A 20,723-nucleotide genomic window follows, 5' to 3' on the forward strand; every position below is an offset into this window, starting at 1 on the left:
CAAAACAATCTGAGCCTTTGATTATGATTTAATCTAGGATGTTGTTGTCCAACATAATGATATCAGAAGGGGCTTGAGGGTAATTTGGAAAACACACAAAGAGATATAAAAAATCAATTTCCTGAAGTGAGAAGTTCTGAGGAGGAAAAATCAATTGAGGAGATCTCTTGCAATTGAGGGGCAGGGATAGCAACTTCCGGAGAGAGAGATTCTTAGCCAAAGATACATCAGTAGAGAGAGGTAGTGAGTGACCTAGAAGTCTTGATGTAGAGACTAACGCAGGGCCATAAGGGCCATGTAGAAGCAGTGCAGAAGGAGAGGGAGGAGTCTGAAATCTACAGAGGAATTTGAATTTCATAAGCCGGGAGCAGTGGTGTGTTACCGGGAGGTAGAAATCGAATTTTCTGGGCGAAAAATTGACCAGCTAGAGAAGTGATGCAACACCCAGAGAGCTTGAAGCTGGGCTAACGCAAACACTATGTAGAGAAAACCATAAAAGTTGGGGGGGAAGTCAGTTTGGGTATGGATCAACTAGGATTTCTCAGTGATTGTGTGAGATAAACTCACAAAGCTTCTGCTAGTATTTCTCTCTATAACTGAATAACCCTGTGAGGTATTTAGAATTTTCTATTGATTAATAATATAAAACCCTCAGAGCTAATGTATTGGTTTTCCCGCATTGTGCTTTTCAGGGGACTTTTGTCCAAAGATAACTGTCCTATGTGTCTCTATTTTCCTTTCTCAGTTTCTATGTTTTGGAATCATATTTAATTTGGTGTATGTTTCTTCAATAATTTGCTTCAATATTTCATTAAGAAATCTAAAATTAGTTTGTAACATAATTTACAATCTAGGAGAAGTGGATTCAGCTGGTTGCAGTAGGATTCCTCAGGTTATTAGATCTAGGAATTTTCACACTCCATGGACTATATGTTTCGCATCCCTTCTACCAAGCATGGTAATGAATGTGTATTTGTGGTCGTGGACATATTTTCTAAGATGAATATATTGGCAGCTTGCAAGAAGAGTATCACAACTGAGGACACTACCAAAATCTTCTTTCAACAAGTGTGGGTACATTTTGGGATCCCACATACCATTATATCATAATGGGAGAGCAGGTTCCTGAGCACATTCTGGTCAAGCCTCTGGACACTATTGGACACAAGCTCACAAAGTCGATTACCTTCCATCCCCAGACTGATGGCCAGACGAAGGTCGTCAATAAGGTGATAGTGCACATACTTCGCATGTACAACTCCAAGAATCCACAAACTTGGGATGAGAGTCTTCCTTGTGTGCAACACAGTTATAATAGATCTCTCCATAGCTCGACTAGTCGTAGTCCCTTTTAAGTGGGTTTAGGATTTCAACCATTGTGTTTGATTGATGTTGCCATGCCTCATGAAACGACACAGATAGTCATTGGTTGACAAAGTGAATATATTTATTAAACACAGATCAAGAACATGCACGAACAAAATATCCAAGTATATTAGGTTTTAAAAGTTTGCCAACTACTGCACCAAGGCAAGTGGCTCACTAGGGACCAAGTTCATCAGAAGTTTCCCCATCTCATGGAGGCACTCAACGTAATGGGGACCATTTCTTCCTAAGGGGGCAGGACTGATCTAGGTGGATATTGGTGGTCACCCACCTATTCCACTTGGACCCCCACCACTGTCTCTTTCAGTTTTTCAGTTTCCTTAATTGTAGCACAATTTACTATTTTTGGCAGTTTTTCGGGTCCTGAACTTCTGAAGCCGTTTTGAGGCCCTAAACAACATTTTTTTGGGAAAACTAGGGAAATCATGAATGTTTGATTTATGTTTTCCACTTGAAAGTTGCTCTCCTAGGATATATATTTCTAACGAGGTATTATGCGCGTAAAACAAAGATCGTATGCCAAAGTTATGACCCATGGAAGTTGATGCACCAATTTACCCAAAATGGTCCCATAGTTTTGGTGCTTCATCTCCTAGGGTTAGGTTTTTGGATATTTAGGGTTTTCCGTTGTTTCTCAATAATAAATAGGCCTTCTAGCCTCATTATAACATAATTCAGAGGCATGTAGCTGCCACATCTCTTCTCAGAGATAAGCTACCATCGCCCAAGCTAATTTATATCCATTATGTTTTTAAGCTTATTTCAGTATCTGGTATTGATGAAATGAAGTGTTATTTCTCCTACATCTTTGTATTTATGGTTATATATGTAATTTTTTGTGTTCCCATTTAATTTCGGATAAAAAAAGTGGAGGAATAAGCTCATAGGACCATTTTTACCAGTGGAACGTAGTTTGGCAACTTGGGTATTGAAACCTTCAGTGAGAATTTTGAGGCATCAAATGGGATATTTTGGGGCGTAAAACTTTTTATATTTAGCATAACATAGTGTTTTCATGTTATACACACACAAATCTTTCCAATGACGTAAGAATCACCCCAGTCATAGTATGTATGCAAAAGTTATGCCACTTGGAAGTTCACCTTCCTATTTTGTCCACAGTAATACAACATGATGCCACGTCAGCCCCATTAATCATGGAAGCGGGGCTATCCACATGATCATGATGAATATAACTCTAGAAGAGTCAATGTTATAACTCAAATTAAGATTTGGATTCAAACCTAACCAATAATAGGTTATTGAGTTGTGTTATAACCAAGCCAATAAGAGGAAAATGGGGGTTCCTTTATTTTCGAGTGCACTTATTCCATAAACAAGCAGAGTAGCCGAGAGGGATGGGGGGAGATCACATAGAGAGAATTTGTGCATTGTAGTATCCCATGGGCCACGGGCCTTACTTCTTTGTACTCACAACCATTTTCTATTTAGATAAAGAGAGTAGAGAGATCTCACCTTCCTGCTGGGTTTCCCAAGTTATATCTTTTGCTCACTATGGTTTATGAGTTTCTTATTTAGTTGTTCTATATTTTCTGCATAAATATAATTCACATGCGTATGTAATAAAAAATAATTTATAGATCCATAAATCTAAATAGAAATAAACTCTCATAGTGTAGATTTTAGATTTGTTGTGATGGTTAATCCATTGGAATCTCCACTGTAGTTTACATATCAACTACAAAACCACTAAAAACAAAAATTATGTGCCAAAAAACAGTAAAGACATATGAAAAAAAAACTACCCAAGTTTTTTAGGGGCATTGTCACATCCTTTGTGACCCTCCCACTACACCTAGTGTAATGTACAATGTGTGGAGGTAGTCATGCAAATAATACAACACATATCCAACAAACATGGAATCCTCTCATACCATGGTGCTCAATACAATATGTCAAATTATGGGAGGAATAAATTTTGTATATGGATTCTAAGTGATGCAATTATTATGTTGTGGAAAATATATTAAATTCTAGAACAACATCAAAGGATATTGGAAACAAATGAGAAATGTTTTACTCCAAAAATTTCATTTAAGGCCTCAAAATGGCTCTAGAAGGTTTCGAGCCCTAATTTTCCAAACTGAGACCTATCGCTAAAATGACCCTACAAGTTGATTCCTCCAATTTATTCATTTCTGAAAGTACCTAGATAGATGACCAAAGAAGGTAACTTAATACTAGCCTTGGAACCAAGGTCCAAACATGTCTCTCGGTGGACTATCTCTTCCAATTTGAGCTCAATTTGGGCTAAATTATCTAAGGCAATATTGTTTGATAACATTGATAATGTTTTATTGTGAAGATTAAGGGTTAGGTTATGAAGCATCTTGTACTCTGCTTCAAAGATGTCAATCTTTTTCCTCTATTGTACAAATAGATTCATGATGTTTACTTTCTAATTAATGCATAGATGGTCATTCTTAATAACTTTATATGATACTAAAAGAAGTATTCTTCTAATGGATTGAATGAATTCCTCATGTCTTTTCAAAACTCTTTGAAACCCTTGCACATCCCTATTTTTCATGTTGACAAACCTATACAATGAATATTTCATAAAAAGGCTAAATTAACACTAGAATTTTTGTTCAAAGAAACACAAGGGAAGATACCAAAACTTTTGTGAACCTAAAAGTTGAATCCTAGATTATCAATGTTGAAATCACTATCTGCAGTAAACATAGTTGTTGATTCAAAGGCAAAATAAGACAAGAAAATACTAGCCTTCGAACCAAGGTCCAAATGTGTCCCTTCTGTGACCATTTTCTCCCAATATCACTATAGTTCCAAGCACTACTACAGGATAGGGAGTTTTAAGACAATAGTTTGAGACAAAATAATAATTTCGTCTCAACTTGTCATTGTCCTACTTCTTATTTATCTTAATTAACGTTTATTTATCCTTTTTCATCTATCTTATGACATTTTTTCACTTTTTATGATAATAAAAGGAATGAGTCGGAGAAAAATGATGGTGCCCGAAAGGAATGCGTGGGAGCATAATGATGGTACCCTATGGAAGGAATGAGTAGAAGTGGAATGATGGTGCATTATCATTGAATTGATTAGTGAGAAAAGAGCTACCATTTTTGGAACAAAAAAAAATGGAGATCAGTGATTTCCACAAGCTGATTCACTAGATCAAATCTATAGTTTTTGATAACGAAAGAAAAAAAAATGGAGAGAATTTATTGCCACAACTGACAAGGGCTTGTTGTCCCTTATATTGACACGACTACCGGGGCCGCAAGATCTGTGCTCTGCATCCATGGTGTGCAAATTATGGAACAAAGTGCTCACACAACAACCCAACAACTCATGATCGAGTCCTGTGCACTCCTCCCTTCCTTCTCTTGTTTCTCGCTTCAAACATGTTAAGCACTTAAAATATCTCTAATTGCATGGATCAATTGCAAGACCGAGATCTCCAGTTGGCCTTTGAATCCTTTAAAAACCTAGTTACAATTACTGTATGATTAAGGAACCCTAACCAACCACAAGAATTCATTTCAAATCTAGGGTTTGGAGGGTTTGTGAATAATTTTACTTTGTTGTAGGATGTTTCCTTGACTTCCATAACCAATTTGCAAGATTTAGGTATTGAGTTCTTGCTATGGTTTTTAAAGGGCTTAGCACTATCAATCTTGTGAATTGTAAGATTTTTTTTTATAATTCCCTGGAAAGCCTTAAAAAATGTGACCATGTCCAAGAATTGGGTTTAAAATATTGTTTTTGATTCACTTCATCTGGTTTGATAAGAGTATGTGATAATTATACAATTATTTTTAGGTTCTCACTGAAGCTTCAACGCTCCATCGAAATTACCCTATTCTTCCAATCTTTGTCCACTCACTGTCACAAATGAAGGAATTGTCTTTACAGTTATGATGTAAAGACGCGTGCGAATTACTCATGTCATTCCAAATGGCTACCTTTTCTCATGGATGCTATGGGGGGGAACCTATCAATTGTTGTCATTAATATAAATCTTCCATTTCAAAAATTCCAAAAAGGTTTCCCTTTTTTTCAAGAAACAATGGAGAAATTCCATACTTATAATTGCCATAAAATATAGAATTACTTAAAATCTTCTTAACTGAGATACAAATACATGCTATCATGAAAAAAATAATACAATATTTTCACAATATCTGATAACTTTCATCATCAAACTTTAGAGGGGAACACGAACTACTTCCTATTGCCGCCTTTCACCAAGTGCTTCCAACCAATCTCTTTACCATAGTCACCACGTCTAACTTTACCTGGGAGAATCACTTCACTTCGAAGCAGGATATTTGCATGACTCTTTTTATTGCATTTCTGAGCCATATTGGGACAATGTCCCTATTGTATGATCTCTACTGCATAGGATGAACCATGTTATTAGATTTTCGGTTTATTCTATTAACTATAACTCTGTCACCATTGTTGAAATTGTGGTCATTAGCATGATTCTTGTTACTTAAATTTTCCACTGTGGCTTGTCCCATATTTAAGTCATAATTTCCAACATTTTTTTTAACATTCTTATTTGTTACTTGAACCAACTAAACACGAGAGCTTTCAATGGAATGCTTGATATTTTTTTATTCCAAGAACTTTTTTAATTTTTCCCATGCCATATATTTCTCTTCTTTGGAAATTATTTCATCTTCATTACCTTGGAGAATAGTCTCATGTTCATGATAATTGGAAATCCAACTTTAGTAATGATATTTAAGTAATCTCTTCATAAAAGGAGCATTTTTTGGTGATTAACCAAGCATATCAATTGATGGATTTTCGTTATAATTTACTGGTTCTTCTGTTGTATTTTCTAGCTAGGTCTTTCACTCCATCAGAATTATTAGCAACATTGTTGTTATCTTCATTATTGAATAGAAGTAAAACTTCCTCTTTAGTCATGGACGTGTGAACCTGTTTCTTATCGATAACTCTTGTTGCAAGACCCTCCTTTGCTACCTGTCTCTTATAGATTTTTTCCTCCATTGTTCCATGAGAAACCAAGCAATAAGGATAAACATGCTTTGTATTTCCACTTTTCCACACACAAAAAGGAGTTTAAATATCATGTGTTGGATTTCAGGAACCATAAAAAATTATCACACGATTGGTTGTTGAAATAGTTTTACCCAATGATCTAGCTCTAGTTGATATTAAAACATAATGGACCTTTTTATTTGAAGGATTATTAGATTTATCTACTATGCTTTTCCTTTGGGCACCACTAGTGTGTCCATCAATCCTATACCATTCCTTACCTTGCCTCCAATATTCATCTTTCTTTCCACACAGAGGTAATTTTGTTAGGAGTGACTCAATGTGATCTAATGTACTGAAGCATTTGGATAAAAACCAATGCCTTATCATATTTATTAGAGATCATCTCCAGGATATCTATAAACAAGATCGTCTTACCACTATAATCAAATTTTTTATAAGCTTTATCTAGAATAATGTCCTCCCACCACTTATTAGCTTGTAGTGGCACCTCCTCTAAATCACTGTCTTTGTTTTTTCTTGTCCAATTCACTTTACCTTTCATCTTATCTCCATTCAAGAAGTCATGATCCATATCATCATCACTGAAGCTACCATCCAAAATGAAATTCTCAACTATGTCATCGCCTTGTTAAGAGTCTCTGCCCTCTTTGGCTATTTGCAGTAACCCTAGATGATTCCAAATCTTGGTTAAAGAATGATATGTGTTGAAGAAGCATTTCCTATGTGCCCCTTTTACACACATTATTTTCATTCTTCATAAACCCATGTACTTCTAAGAATTTGATGTATAATTGTCATTGTAATGGAGAAAGTTTTATAGATATCACATATACACATTTTGGAGGAAGTTCATCCTTCATCACATTCAAAGCCCATATGTTGTAAAAAACCTTTTAACTGTTCATATAAGGCATGTGATCTTTGATTCATTATTTTCACATCATCTGCAATTGAATTAGCATGCTACCCATTTTCATTTTAGAAACATTGTCTGAAATATGGTTGTGTTCCCATGTATCCTTCTCTTACAAAGTATACCATACAATAATATTCCATCAAATTATTTTGTAAAGGGAAACCTATCAATGCAATTATGCGTTGGGTCTTAACTTGTTTTAATATATTTTTTATATCAGAATTTATGTTTTTTATCATGTGCGCCTCATAAAAAATGAGTAAATGAGGACCACTCTGCAAAGCCTCACAAATACATCTGCGACAACCTTTTCTTTCACATATTTTTCATAAATATAAGTTTTGAAATGCTACATAGCCTATTAGTAGAATTCCACATTTTCTCCTCCATTTTTTTAATAACCTGTTGAAAATAGCAACAAGAAATGATAAAAATAGAATCGAGAAATTCCAGTTTAATTTGGCCTTCAATTAAACTGAGAATTCAAATTGAATTCTCTTCTCATAACAACTTGTAATAGTTAACTAGAGTGAGTTGACTTAATTAACTTAGGAATTTTGAGTTGGAAGTCTTTCTGAAGTCATGTATATGTTATCCCTATATTATAGGGGTGTAGGATGAGTTAAGTATGAGTTGTAATTAGTTAACTCAGTTTACTGAGTTAAGTCCAGTTAAATTAGTTCCAAACTATTTGAGGAACTAATAGTGAGTTAACAGTCAGTTGGTGCACTAATGCATTAACTAGTGCTACTCCAGTTAACTAAAGATTCCCTTATTGGAAACTCATGCATGTCGATTCTGAGAAAGACCCAATTGAGACTAGAGCGCAGGGACATTTTCTTGGGTTTATAATATCAATCCCCTGGGTTTATTATTCCCTTGGGTTTATAATATCAACCATGGTCAACCATGGTTAATCATAGCCAACAATGGTCAACCATGAGTGAATGTTGCATTGTGAAAATGATTGTCTCAATATGAAAATCAACCAGGGTCAACCGTGCTCCAATGTCGTATTGTGACAAGATTGTCTCGATATGAAAATCAATCTTGGTCAAGAATGGTTAACCATAGTCCAACATTGCATTGTGACAAGGATTGTCTCAATATAGAAATCAACCATGGTTAACCATGTTTATTTTAGGGTTTATAATATTTATCCTTAGGGTTTATATACCTTGGGTTTATAATAGTTATCCCTTAGGTTTATTATTCCCTTGGGTTTATTAATCTAAGGGTTCATATTCCTAGGTTTTAATATTATTCCCTTAGGTTTATAATCCCTTCGGTTTATTATTCCCTTGGGTTTATAATATCAATCCCTATGGTTTATAATATCAATCACTAGGGTTTATTATTCCCCTAGGTTTATAATATCAATCATGGTCAACCATGTTTTATAAACTCAATCATGGTACACCATGGTCCAATATTATATTGTGACAAAGGTTGTGTTAATATGAAAATCAACCATTGTCCAACGTCGCATTATTCCAAAGGATGCCAAAATATGAAAATCAATCATGATCAACCATAGTCCAATGTTGCATTGTGACAACCATGATCATCCATGGTCAACTATGGTCCAATGTCGCATTGTGAGAAAGATTGTCTTAATATGAAAATCAACCATGGTCAACCATGGCCAACCATGTTTATTGTAGAGTTTATGGTCACATTATAACAAAGATTGTCTCTTGGTCCAACATCGCATTGCAACAACCATGGTCATCCATGGTCAACCATGGTCATCCATGGTCATCCATGGTCAACCATGGTTAACCATGGTCCAATGTCGTATTGTAACAAAGATTGTCTCAATATGAAAATCAACCATGGTCAACCATGGCCAACAAAGGGAAACCATTGTTCACCATTGCATTGTGCCAAAGGTTGTCTCAATATGAAAATCAAACATGGTCAACCATATTCCAATGTCACATTGTGACAAAGATTGTGTCAATATGAAAATCATTCGTGGTCAACCATATTTATTTTGAGGTTTATAATATTTATCTTAGGGTTTATATACCTTGGTTTTATAATAGGCTTTTCTCAATATAAAAATCAATCATGTTCAACCATGGTCCAGTGTCATATTGTGACAAAGACTATCTTTATATGAAAATCAACCATGACCAACCATGGTCCAACATTGCATTGTGACAAATATTGTCTCAACATTACAATCAACCATGGTCAACCATGTTTATTTTAGTGTTTATAATATTTATCTTCGAGTTTATATACATCGCGTTCAAAATATTAGACCCTTTGGTTCATAATCACTTGGGGTTTTAGTATTAATACCTTGGTTTATTATTCACTTGGGTTTATAATATCAAGATTCAATCCCTTAGGTTTATAATATCAATCATGGTCAACCATGGTCAATCATAGCCAACAATGGTCAACCATGATTGAATATCGCATTGCGAAAATGATTGTCTCAATATGAAAATCAACCATGGTCAACCGTGCTCCAACGTCGCATTGTGACAAGATTGTTTCGATATGAAAATCAATCTTGGTTAAGCATGGTCCAAATTTGCATTGTGACAAGGATTGTCTCAATATGAAAATCAACCATGGTAAACCATGTTTATTTTAGGGTTTATAATATTTATCTTAGGGTTTATATACCTTGGATTTATACTAGTTATCCCTTAGGTTTATTATTCCCTTGGGTTTATAATATCTATCCCTTGGGTTTATTAATTTAAGGGTGCATATTCCTAGGTTTTATTATTATTCCCTTGGATTTATCACATCTATCCCTTGGGTTTATTAATTTAAGGGTTCATATTCTTAGGTTTTAATATTATTCCCTTAGGTTTGTAATCCCTTCGGTTTTCAGTATTAATCCCTAGGGTTTATTATTCCATTGGGTTTATAATATTGATCACGATCAACAATGTTTTATAAACTCAATCATGGTACACCATGGTCCAACATCATATTGTGACAAAGGTTGTCTCAATATGAAAATCAACCATTGTCCAAAGTCACATTGTTCTAAAGATTGTCTCAATATGAAAACCAATCATGATCAACCATAGTCCAACGTCGCATTATGACAACCATGGTCATACATAGTCAAACATGGTCGAACATTGCATTCTCAGAAAGATTGTCTCAATATGAAAATCAACCATCGTCAACTATGGTCAACCATGTTTATTGTAGGGTTTATGGTCACATTATAACAAATATTATGTCTTGGTCCAACCTCGTATTGTGACAACCATGGTTATCCATGGTCAACCATAGTCCAACATCATATTGTGACAAAGATTGTCTCAATATGAAAATCAACCATGGCCAACCATTGTCTAACGTCGCATTGTGCCAAAGGATGTCTCAATATGAAAATTAATCATGGTCAACCATAGTCCAACGTCGCATTGTGACAAAGATTGTGTCAATATGAAAATCATTCGTCATCAACCATGGTCAACCATGTTTATATTGAGGTTTATAATATTTATATTAGGGTTTATATACCTTGGGTTTTTAATAGACTTCTCTCAATATAAAAATCAGTCATGTTCAACCATGATCCATTGTCACATTGTGACAAAGACTGTCTCAAAATGAAAATCAACCACGATCAACCATGGTCCAATGTTGCATTGTGACAGATTTTCTTGACATTACAATCAATCATGGTCAACCATGATCAATAACCATGGTCACATTGTGACAAATATTGTCTCTTGGTCCAACGTCACATTGTGACAACCATGGCCATCCATGGTCAACCATGGTCCAATGTCACATTGTGACAAAGATTGTCTCAATATGAAAATAACCACGACCAAACATTGTCCAATGTCGCATTGTGACAAAGATTGTGTTAATATGGAAATCATTTGTGGTCAACCATCTTTATTTTAGGGTTTATATACGTTGGGTTTATAATATTTATGTCATGGGTTTAAGATTATTCCCTTGGATTTATAATCCCTTTGGTTTTAATATTGATCTCTTGGGTTTATAATATTTATCTGAGGGTTTATATAGCTTGGGTTTATAATATTAATCCCTTGGGATTAATATTATGCCCTTGGGTTTATAATACCTTTGGGTTTTAGAATTGATCCCTTGTGTTTATATTATCAATCCCTTCAGTTTATCAATGGAAATGTTCATATTCCTTAGAGTGAGGATAAACCACATTAGTTGATTTGAAACGTCGACCAAATCTTATCAATGTGATTAATCCAGAAAACTTATATCTAATTATTTAATTATTATTATTACTGATTAATTAATAATTATCATTCAAATTTAATAATTAAATACTAATTATTTAATATTTTATTATTGTTTAATTTTAATAATAATAATTATTATTATTATTATTATTATTATATTTTTATTGTAATATTTTTATTATTGTTATATATTTATCTATAATTCCTAAATTCTTCCATTGATTGTAATTAATTAATTAAATATAATTGTGCTAAGTTGATAAGGTTGCCGCTTACCATTGGATTGGTTCGAACGAAGTGACGTTACCGAGAAAAAATCATCCTCTACCGACGTCAGCAACCCCACTTGGAGTGAGCATGTATACTGACGTCAGCACCACACCTGTAGGATTGGTTCGAACGAAGTGACGTTACCGAGAAAAAATCATCCTCTACCGACGTCAGCAACCCCACTTGGAGTGAGCATGTCTACTGATGTCAGCACCACATCTATATGAGAATGTAGGAGATTCTTATAGGAAAGAGCTAACCAGTCATATATCGGGTATTTAATGCTTTCAGAGCGGCACGCGATTTAACGCGATAACACGGGAGCGGGCAAATTCGGCATTAAATAATATTTGCCCGCTCCCGTGTTATCGGGCTAAGTTGCGAGCTGTTCTGAGAGCATTAAATACCCAATATATGGCTGGTTAGCTCCAGCCATTCTTATAGGCATGTGAAAGCGAGTTATTCTTTTTCAAACAGCAATAGCCGCGTTTGCGTAGACTTATTGTTGCAATTTTGGCATCTCACCTACCGTGAGATGGGAAAAAAGTCCGTCAATCTGCTGCTAGTTGATTCATTAATGCTATGCATGTGAACACTCAAGATATTGTTGCAATTTATGGAAAAATATCAATTATTCAGCAGGTATCATTAATGCTATGCATGTGAACACTCAAGATACTGTTGTAATTTGGGCATCTCACCTGTCGTGAGATGGGAAAAAATCAATCAATCAGCAGCAGGAGGTATGGTTCGCTTATTAATGCTATGCATGTGAACACTCTTGACTTTTGATGCAAATGCTGTGAGATGGGAAACAATCAGCAGCAGCAGGTATCATTGATTTATTAATGCTATCAGCTATGCATGTGAACAGTAAAGATATTATTGCAATTTCGGCATCTCACGGTCTCACCGACCGTGCGCCAGTGCTGAAACTTGAACGCTTCAACGCCAACCGAGCCCCACTTTTAAAACTCCGTACGAAAATTTACTATTTTCCTCGACAAACACTGACGAACGTGCCCCACGAGGTTTACAGGTCGAATTTGGAGGAACATCGGCTCAAATAAACGAGTTAACTTTCCGGTGTGGCTGGCTGCGTAATTCATAATTAAGTGAACTGGAAGCTTCTACATAATACCCTAATTTTTTTTTTTAAGTAATCACTATAAATCAAGGAATTTTGATTTGGCTCAAAAGTAATTAAGTTTTGTTACGCAGAGCTAGAGGGACACAGTTTTTTGCAAGAAGAGTGCTGAGAAGAAAAGTTGTTAGAAGGAAGAACTAGATCGGATAGTGAGGGAATACTTCCTCATTGATTTCTTGTGGAAGAAATCAATATTTCTCATTTTTTGAGAAGAAAAGGATCAATAGATTACCAGCTCCATCAGGGAGTGCATAAGTTAGCCTAGGAGCTACGCAGTAGGGAGAAAGAGGGAGTTGTTCGACATTTTTCGGAGGATATGGCAACTAGTGGCTTGAGGGATCAGGATAGGCTGGACGGGGCTTCCAACTATGCCATATGGAAGGCTAGGATGACTTTCCTTCTAGATGCTCATGCCCTCAAGACATATTTTGATAATGTGGTAGTTGTCCCGACAGATGCAGATCTGTTGAAGAAGTATAGAGCTGAGATGGCTAAGGCGAAGAGGATGATCCTTGATGAAGTCAAGGATCACCTGGTGTGCCACGTTGTAAGCAAGTGAACTGATAAGGAGATGTGGGATGCCTTGGCCACATTGTATCATGGATCTTATGAGTAGTGGAAGATGTACTTAGAGCAGAAGATGAGATCTTCTCAGATGTAGAAGGGAGAACGTTTAGATCCATTCTTCACGAAACTAAAGGAGACCGTTGATGAGCTGTCAGTTGTGTGACATCCACCTCAAGATTCAGAGTTAGTGACACTGGCTCTAAATTTCGTCTTGGATGAGTGGAAAAGCTTTGTCCAGAGTATCCTCGGCAGAGCAACATTTCCAAATTGGGACGAGATGTGGGCAACTCTGAAACAAGAAGAGTTGAGGAGAGACCTACTTGAGGTCAAACTTGATAAGAGCAATAGCAGTGGGTCGAAGCCCAAAGTAGAGGAGGAGGATACAAAACTCTTGCATCAAAGGGACAACAGGGGCAACAGAGATGTAAGAAGGACATCTCTAAGGTGAAGTGCTTCAGATGTGGTGAGATGGGCCACTATGCATCCCGATGTCCTTTGAAGAAAAAAGACAAGGATGAGAAGCATGATCTCAAGGTTGTTGCCGCAAAGATCGAATAGGAGGAGGAGTTATCCATGACAACTAAGACCTCTAGGAGGGAGGTGGGATGATATAGAATTGTAGTTCAATAAAGCGATAGATGGGAAGGATCCTTGAGGAGCCCACCTCTTGGATCATCGTCTTGCTACAGGAGCCCATGATTAGTAGTAGCGAGATGGTGGAGTTTCAGTTGGTACCATGTAGTGTTGATTTGATAGATGCAGTGGTTAGTAGCACCAGAATGTGAGTAGTGCATAGCAGAGAGGCAACAATGAAAGGAGGCACAGTGTATAGCTTCAATAACGTAGTGGCTTCAGAAGAGAGCGTGGGACTAGCAGCAGTCAGAATTTCAGAACTGAGGTGTATCCACTGGATAATTGTCCAGTTTTGGGTGTTTTCAGTTTCTTCTCTCAACAACTGAGTTGCATTATGGATGTAGTGTTAGCAGTGGCAGTGCTAGTAGCATAACAAATGCAACATTTGAGAGGGAGTTGTAGTACAAATGTAGCATTGGCAATGGCAGTGTCAAAGGAAACAGTACAGTTGCAACAACAGCACAAAAGTTGGTGGAAAACATGTCAGACATAAGCAGTGCAAAGGACGATGCTTGAGAGTTAGAGAAGTATGCAACAATAGTATATTGCTAGAGCAAATTCCTCACTAAGAGGGAGTTTTGATTTTGGGTAGCATCGGATGTGATCTAAACCTCAAATTTTTTGGGAGGCTTGGGCACATGTATTCCAAAGAACCCAAAAATCATTTTTAGAAATTCCACCCATAAATGATTTTATCAAAATAATTAATATTTTTAATGGAGTTCCTACGTCTAAACTTAGGAAAATTAAAATATTAATGGGGTTATTAATCTAATCAGGGGTGAAACTTCTAGAAAAAGACACAGATCAAGCCAAAACAATCTGAGCCTTTGATTATGATTTAATCTAGGATGTTGTTGTCCAACATAATGATATCAGAAGGGGCTTGAGGGTCATTTGGAAAACACACAAAGAGATATAAAAAATCAATTTCCTGAAGTGAGAAGTTCTGAGGAGGAAAAATCAATTGAGGAGATCTCTTGCAATTGAGGGGCAGGGATAGCAACTTCCGGAGAGAGAGATTCTTAGCCAAAGATACATCAGTAGAGAGAGGTAGTGAGTGACCTAGAAGTCTTGATGTAGAGACTAACGCAGGGCCATAAGGGCCATGTAGAAGCAGTGCAGAAGGAGAGGGAGGAGTCTGAAATCTACAGAGGAATTTGAATTTCATAAGCCGGGAGCAGTGGTGTGTTACCGGGAGGTAGAAATCGAATTTTCTGGGCGACAAATTGACCAGCTAGAGAAGTGACGCAACACCCAGAGAGCTTGAAGCTGGGCTAACGCAAACACTATGTAGAGAAAACCATAAAAGTTGGGGGGGAAGTCAGTTTGGGTATGGATCAACTAGGATTTCTCAGTGATTGTGTGAGATAAATTCACAAAGCTTCTGCTAGTATTTCTCTCTATAACTGAATAACCCTGTGAGTTATTTAGAATTTTCTATTGATTAATAATATAAAACCCTAAGAGCTAATGTATTGGTTTTCCCGCATTGTGCTTTTCAGGGGACTTTTGTCCAAAGATAACTGTCCTATGTGTCTCTATTTTCCTTTCTCAGTTTCTATGTTTTAGAATCATATTTAATTTGGTGTATGTTTCTTCAATAATTTGCTTCAATATTTCATTAAGAAATCTAAAATTAGTTTGTAACATAATTTACAATCTAGGAGAAGTGGATTCAGCTGGTTGCAATAGGATTCCTCAGGTTATTAGATCTAGGAATTTTCACACTCCATGGACTATATGTTTGGCATCCCTTCTACCAAGCATGGTAATGAATCTGTATTTGTGGTCGTGGACATATTTTCTAAGATGAATATATTGGCAGCTTGCAAGAAGAGTATCACAACTGAGGACACTACCAAAATCTTCTTTCAACAAGTGTGGGTACATTTTGGGATCCCACATACCATTATATCATAACGGGAGAGCAGGTTCCTGAGCACATTCTGGTCAAGCCTCTGGACACTATTGGACACAAGCTGACAAAGTTGATTACCTTCCATCCCCAGACTGATGGCCAGACGAAGGTCGTCAATAAGGTGATAGTGCACATACTTCGCATGTACAACTCCAAGAATCCACAAACTTGGGATGAGAGTCTTCCCTGTGTGCAACACAGTTATAATAGATCTCTCCATAGCTCGACTAGTCGTAGTCCCTTTTAAGTGGGTTTAGGATTTCAACCATTGTGTTTGATTGATGTTGCCATGCCTCATGAAACGACACAGATAGTCATTGGTTGACAAAGTGAATATATTTATTAAACACAGATCAAGAACATGCACGAACAAAATATCCAAGTATATTAGGTTTTAAAAGTTTGCCAACTACTGCACCAAGGCAAGTGGCTCACTAGGGACCAAGTTCAACAGAAGTTTCCCCATCTCATGGAGGCACTCAACGTAATGGGGACCATTTCTTCCTAAGGGGGGAGGACTGATCTAGGTGGATATTGGTGGTCACCCACCTATTCCACTTGGACCCCCACCACTGTCTCTTTCAGTTTTTCAGTTTCCTTAATTGTAGCACAATTTACTATTTTTGGCAGTTTTTCGGGTCCTGAACTTCTGAAGCCGTTTTGAGGCCCTAAACAACATTTTTTTGGGAAAACTAGGGAAATCATGAATGTTTGATTTATGTTTTCCACTTGAAAGTTGCTCTCCTCGGATATATATTTCTAACGAGGTATTATGCGCGTAAAACAAAGATCGTATGCCAAAGTTATGACCCATGGAAGTTGATGCACCAATTTACCCAAAATGGTCCCATAGTTTTGGTGCTTCATCTCCTAGGGTTAGGTTTTTGGATATTTAGGGTTTTCCGTTGTTTCTCAATAATAAATAGGCCTTCTAGCCTCATTATAACATAATTCAGAGGCATGTAGCTGCCACATCTCTTCTCAGAGATAAGCTACCATCGCCCAAGCTAATTTATATCCATTATGTTTTTAAGCTTATTTCAGTATCTGGTATTGATGAAATGAAGTGTTATTTCTCCTACATCTTTGTATTTATGGTTATATATGTAATTTTTTGTGTTCCCATTTAATTTCGGATAAAAAAAGTGGAGGAATAAGCTCATAGGACCATTTTTACCAGTGGAACGTAGTTTGGCAACTTGGGTATTGAAACCTTCAGTGAGAATTTTGAGGCATCAAATGGGATATTTTGGGGGGTAAAACTTTTTATATTTAGCATAACATAGTGTTTTCATGTTATACACACACAAATCTTTCCAATGACATAAGAATCACCCCAGTCATAGTATGTATGCAAAAGTTATGCCACTTGGAAGTTCACCTTCCTATTTTGTCCACAGTAATACAACATGATGCCACGTCAGCCCCATTAATCATGGAAGCGGGGCTATCCACATGATCATGATGAATATAACTCTAGAAGAGTCAATGTTATAACTCAAATTAAGATTTGGATTCAAACCTAACCAATAATAGGTTATTGAGTTGTGTTATAACCAAGCCAATAAGAGGAAAATGGGGGTTCCTTTATTTTCGAGTGCACTTATTCCATAAACAAGCAGAGTAGCCGAGAGGGATGGGGGGAGATCACATAGAGAGAATTTGTGCATTGTAGTATCCCATGGGCCACGGGTCTTACTTCTTTGTACTCACAACCATTTTCTATTTAGATAAAGAGAGTAGAGAGATCTCACCTTCCTGCTGGGTTTCCCAAGTTATATCTTTTGCTCACTATGGTTTATGAGTTTCTTATTTAGTTGTTCTATATTTTCTGCATAAATATAATTCACATGCGTATGTAATAAAAAATAATTTATAGATCCATAAATCTAAATAGAAATAAACTCTCATAGTGTAGATTTTAGATTTGTTGTGATGGTTAATCCATTGGAATCTCCACTGTAGTTTACATATCAACTACAAAACCACTAAAAACAAAAATTATGTGCCAAAAAACAGTAAAGACATATGAAAAAAAAACTACCCAAGTTTTTTAGGGGCATTGTCACATCCTTTGTGACCCTCCCACTACACCTAGTGTAATGTACAATGTGTGGAGGTAGTCATGCAAATAATACAACACATATCCAACAAACATGGAATCCTCTCATACCATGGTGCTCAATACAATATGTCAAATTATGGGAGGAATAAATTTTGTATATGGATTCTAAGTGATGCAATTATTATGTTGTGGAAAATATATATAATTCTAGAACAACATCAAAGGATATTGGAAACAAATGAGAAATGTTTTACTCCAAAAATTTCATTTAAGGCCTCAAAATGGCTCTAGAAGATTTCAAGCCCTAATTTTCCAAACATGTACGTATCGCTAAAATGACCAGGGCTACAAGCTGATTTCTCCAATTTATTCATTTATGAAATTATTGGGATAGATGACCAGAGGAGGTAACTAAATACTAGCCTTGGAACCAAGGTCCAAACATGTCTCTCTGTGGACTATCTCTTCCATTTTGAGCTCAATTTGGGATAAATTCTCTAAACCAATATTGTTTGATACCATTGATAATGTTTTATTGTGAAGATTAAGTGTTAGGTTATGAAGCATCTTGTACTCTTCTTCAAAGATGTCAATCTTTTTCCTCTATTATACAAATAGATTCACGATGTTTACTTTCTAATTGATGCATAGATGATCATTCTTAATAAATTTATAGGATACGAAACGAAGTGTTCTTCTAATGGATTGAATGAATTCCTCATGTCTTTTAAAAACTCTTTGAAACTCTTGCACATCCATATTTTTAATGTTGACAAACCTATACAATGAATATTTCATAAAAAGGCTAAACTAACACTAGAATTTTTGTTTGAAGAAAAAAATGGGAACCAAAACTTTAGTGAACCTAAAAGTTGAATCCTAGATTATCAATGTTGAAATCACTATCTGCAGTAAACATAGTTGTTGATTCAAAGGCAAAATAAGACAAGAAAATACTAGCCTTTGAACCAAGGTCCAAACATGTCGCTTATGTGACAATTTTCTCCCAATATCACTATAGTTCCAAGCACTACTACATGATAGGGAGTTTTAAGACAATAGTTTGAGACAAAATAACAATTTCGTCTCAACTTGTCATTTTCCTACTTCTTATTTATCTTAATTAACGTTTATTTATCCTTTTTCATCTATCTTATGACATTTTTTCACTTTTTATGATAATAAAAGGAATGAGTCGGAGAAAAATGATGGTGCCCGAAAGGAATGCGTGGGAGCATAATGATGGTACCCTATGGAAGGAATGAGTAGAAGTGGAATGATGGTGCATTATCATTGAATTGATTAGTGAGAAAAGAGCTACCATTTTTGGAACAAAAAAAAATGGAGATCAGTGATTTCCACAAGCTGATTCACTAGATCAAATCTATAGTTTTTGATAACGAAAGAAAAAAAAATGGAGAGAATTTATTGCCACAACTGACAAGGGCTTGTTGTCCCTTATATTGACACGACTACCGGGGCCGCAAGATCTGCGCTCTGCATCCATGGTGTGCAAATTATGGAACAAAGTGCTCACACAACAACCCAACAACTCATGATCGAGTCCTGTGCACTCCTCCCTTCCTTCTCTTGTTTCTCGCTTCAAACATGTTAAGCACTTAAAATATCTCTAATTGCATGGATCAATTGCAAGACCGAGATCTCCAGTTGGCCTTTGAATCCTTTAAAAACCTAGTTACAATTACTGTATGATTAAGGAACCCTAACCAACCACAAGAATTCATTTCAAATCTAGGGTTTGGAGGGTTTGTGAATAATTTTACTTTGTTGTAGGATGTTTCCTTGACTTCCATAACCAATTTGCAAGATTTAGGTGTTGAGTTCTTGCTATGGTTTTTAAAGGGCTTAGCACTATCAATCTTGTGAATTGTAAGATTTTTTTTTATAATTCCCTGGAAAGCCTTAAAAAATGTGACCATGTCCAAGAATTGGGTTTAAAATATTGTTTTTGATTCACTTCATCTGGTTTGATAAGAGTATGTGATAATTATACAATTATTTTTAGGTTCTCACTGAAGCTTCAACGCTCCATCGAAATTACCCTATTCTTCCAATCTTTGTCCACTCACTGTCACAAATGAAGGAATTGTCTTTACAGTTATGATGTAAAGACGCGTGCGAATTACTCATGTCATTCCAAATGGCTACCTTTTCTCATGGATGCTATGGGGGGGAACCTATCAATTGTTGTCATTAATATAAATCTTCCATTTCAAAAATTCCAAAAAGGTTTCCCTTTTTTTCAAGAAACAATGGAGAAATTCCATACTTATAATTGCCATAAAATATAGAATTACTTAAAATCTTCTTAACTGAGATACAAATACATGCTATCATGAAAAAAATAATACAATATTTTCACAATATCTGATAACTTTCATCATCAAACTTTAGAGGGGAACACGAACTACTTCCTATTGCCGCCTTTCACCAAGTGCTTCCAACCAATCTCTTTACCATAGTCACCACGTCTAACTTTACCTGGGAGAATCACTTCACTTCGAAGCAGGATATTTGCATGACTCTTTTTATTGCATTTCTGAGCCATA

At 36.1% G+C, this 20,723-nt stretch overlaps 1 pseudogene; it reads right to left on the minus strand.

The window, feature by feature from the left end:
- Positions 1-5,771: 5,771 nt before the first annotated feature.
- Positions 5,772-20,722, minus strand: LOC149202019 (protein CHROMATIN REMODELING 20 pseudogene; annotated as a pseudogene).
- Position 20,723: the final 1 nt, after the last annotated feature.

This window comes from Pinus tabuliformis, chromosome 2_1 (genome assembly GCF_031772625.1).
Source record: "Pinus tabuliformis cultivar Carrire ecotype Pingquan chromosome 2_1, CPIR1, whole genome shotgun sequence".
In the NCBI taxonomy this organism is placed as follows: domain Eukaryota; kingdom Viridiplantae; phylum Streptophyta; class Pinopsida; order Pinales; family Pinaceae; genus Pinus; species Pinus tabuliformis.